Consider the following 3532-nt stretch of genomic DNA (forward strand, 5'->3'; position numbering starts at 1 on the left):
TCCATGGTTAATTCCTTCTCCGATGGTGGCCATAGCCAATTTTGCGTTGGAGGCACTGCTTCTGCTCTCGATACTCATGGTTCTAAGGATGTCGTATATAGTTTTCTCAAATATCATGGCTACCATGGCCTCTCCCCTTAGATTGAGGTGCTCTCTCTCTCGTATAATTTTCATACCAGAACATTCATTTATTTTAATTGTACAGTTTAGATTTACTGATTTCGATGTATTTCTTCATCTGCTTCAACTAGCAGTCTGGATACACATACATAGTTGTCCTTGAGTGTTGTTCAGTCAAGAAAAAAATATATAATGAGGGCTCATGTTGTTGCTTTTGACTTCAATGGTGAAGAGGTTTGGCTGAATTCTACTAGTTTTGAATCTATTGAATCTTTTGACACTGTGGTTTTGCATCTAAATCTGGTGACTATGATTATGTTCAGGATAACTAAAGAACCAATCAACATTTGCTCGTGTTAGTGTTTATTATGAACAAAATGATATTCATTCACCAAATGTCACTGTTTATGAATCTCTTTTATACTCTGCATGGCTACGTCTCTCTTCAGATATTAATACAAGAACACGAAAGGTATTTATTTATTACCTACTGCATTTTCTGTCATCTAAATCCCATTAAGTACAACCATTGATCTTAAAATAGAATCTCGTATGATTTTTTTCAACTTAATTTGATGATAATACTATAGATATTCGTTGATGAATTGATGGAACTAGTTGAGCTTAAACCCTTAAAAGATGCTCTAGTTTGCCTTCGTGGACTAGATGGTTTTACAATAGAACAACAAAAGAGGTTGAAAATAGTTGTTGAGTTAGTGGAAAACTCATCCATCATCTTCATAGATGAACCAACATTTGGTCTTGATGCTAGAGCTAAAGCCATTGCCATGCGTACTATAAGAAACACAGTTGACATTGGGAGGACTTTTGATGAAGATTGGAGGAAAAATTATAGATGCAGAACCTTTAGGCCACCAATATCACATGCTTGTGGAATATTTTCAAGTTAGTTTGTTATATCAATTCATATTAAGCAATATTAGCCATAGTTTTAGATTTGAAGTTAAAGTTTTCCTAAAAGTCACTTCTTGTAGGCTATTCCTAGAGTTCCAAGGATCAGTAATGGTTATAATAATGTTACATGGGTTTTGGAGGTGACTTCTTCTTCAGTTGAAAGTCAACATAATGTTGACTATGCTCAGATTAATGCCAACTCCACCTGTTATTAGTAAGTTGTAAATCTTTATTTCTCATATGATTGTTTTCCTTGTGTATTTCTAATATGTTTTAATGGATGTTATGTGATGTTTTCAGAGACAACCAAGAACTAATAAAGGAGCTTAGTACGCCCCCAAGTGGCTCATATGATTTCTTTTTCCAAACCAAGTACACACAACCATTTATCATACAGTGTAAAGCTTGTTTGTGGAAACAACATTGGTCTTACTAAAGGAACCCACAGTATAATCTAATTCGGTTCATCACCACAATTGTGATTGCTGGCCTATTTGGTGCAATGTTCTTCAAAAAGGGTGACAAGATGTATGGCCCTCAAGTTACTTATTAATCTTAAAGTTTTGGCTTCCGTATAGTTTCTTCCCAATAGAAAATACAATATTACTAATTCATTTACTTTTTCTTCTTTTAACCTAATATATGGCATTAAATAGAAACTTAACTGTGAGTTTGTGTACAGACAAAAAGTACAAGAACTGCTAGATTTCTTAGGAGCATTATCTGTTGTTGTTCTCTTGCTTGGATCAATCAACCAAAATGTTGTGCAACTGGTTGTTGTTGTCAAGAGAACAATTTTCTATCGGGAAAGGGCTGCAGGGATGTATCCATCCTTACCTTATGCACTTGCCCAGGTAATGAATAAATAAGATAATCCGAAGTACTTTACATTATAAATGAGAAATAATAACTTGAATTAATGTTGGAATTATGTAGGTGATAATAGAGTCTACATTGCAATTCAAACTAGTATTTATGTCTTCATTTTGTACCCACTAATAGGACTCGAATGGACTTTTTCCAAGTTCTTATGGTTCTACTACTATTTGTTAATGAGTTTCATCGCCTTCACCTTATTTGGAATGGAGACCATGGCATTGACACCAGTCCCACAAATTTATGTTGTTTTGATATACTTTTTCATATGCCTTTGGAATGGCGACCATGGCATGGCGACGATGGAAATGTTTGTTCTGCATGCTATCATCAATTAAGATTTCTTGAAGAGGTAAAGTTTTCTTATATTATTTAAAACTTCATCTATTTGATTTGATTTGTGTGAAATTGCGATTTTGGAATTATACATTTATTAGCGAATTGTTATCAATCTGAGTTTAAATATGTATATTTTATTATTTATAATGGATAATGGATAATGTTTTCTAGGTTGTAATATTTCGTGATGGTAAATATTGACACTAAAAGAAGTTTTTGAGAGTTTGGATTTAACAAGGTTGGTAAAAAAGTTTGTTAATTTATTACTACTTTATATTTTTTTGGTTGAATTACTAGAATTTGATTTTCAGGGTTGGTATAATGTTGACTTATTTGATGTCCATGCGGATAAAAGTACACTTCATAGTTTTGACAAATTTAACCTCAAGTACAATCCTTGTGGATAGAGTATACTCGGAGAAATCTTTTTAAAGCAAGATAATTTGATGCAAGTTTATAAAAAAATTAATGTAATTTCCTTATAGTTATTTTTTAAAATATATATTTTTGTTTAAGTGATTATATTTATAGGTCGTTTCTTGGGAGAGTTGACAAAGCAAGTTTTATCTTGATGCAAGTAAATACTAGGTGTGGTTACTTACTTAACTGCTTAAATACTTAAATTCTGAAATGAACTAAAGGGTAAACATTCTTTACATCTATTCTCTAAACAGTGATTTACAAGAACTTAAAAGTATTTAAGGAGGTACAGTAAGAACATCATACAAGCATTTACAAGGAGTTTTTGTATTAGGCTTAGAGCAATGGTTGCAAAGGATGAGTTCAGAAGATGAAGAAGAAGACGGAGCAAGGCTGCAACTATAGTTGTCGATTCGGGAACATCCTTGCTTACTGGTCCAACTATATGTATATCACGTGAAGCTTTTGTTAGAACTATTAATCTCAGGGATTTCAAGTTTTTCATATTTTTTGTATCTAATTAGTTTGTAAATTAATGTTACAACTTCTATTGATTTGTTTTATCTTTCTATGGAACAATTATTTGTATGACATTAAACTTTATGCAATGGATTGTATTTTTTGTATATGATATTTTATTTTCTATTACGAGACAATAAATACAAATTTAATTTGAAAATTAGTAACTCTATAAATAATATGTTTTTAAACATTTAAAATTACGATACGCAAAAATTTGTGTCATCTTCATTTATGAAATGGCCTTTCTTCACAGGGGCTTTAATGATACGCAATGAGCATCGTAAATGCGTGTCGTAACTGCGCGTCGTAAATGCACGTCGTCTATAGATGACGAGCAAAA

General features: G+C 32.2%; 1 pseudogene; it reads left to right on the forward strand.

The window, feature by feature from the left end:
• Positions 1-312: 312 nt before the first annotated feature.
• Positions 313-1031, forward strand: LOC145002584 (ABC transporter G family member 34 pseudogene; annotated as a pseudogene).
• The last annotated feature ends 2501 nt before the right edge of the window (positions 1032-3532 follow it).

This window comes from Lactuca saligna, chromosome 6 (genome assembly GCF_052625555.1).
Source record: "Lactuca saligna cultivar CGN05327 chromosome 6, ASM5262555v1, whole genome shotgun sequence".
NCBI classification, from domain to species: Eukaryota; Viridiplantae; Streptophyta; class Magnoliopsida; order Asterales; family Asteraceae; genus Lactuca; species Lactuca saligna.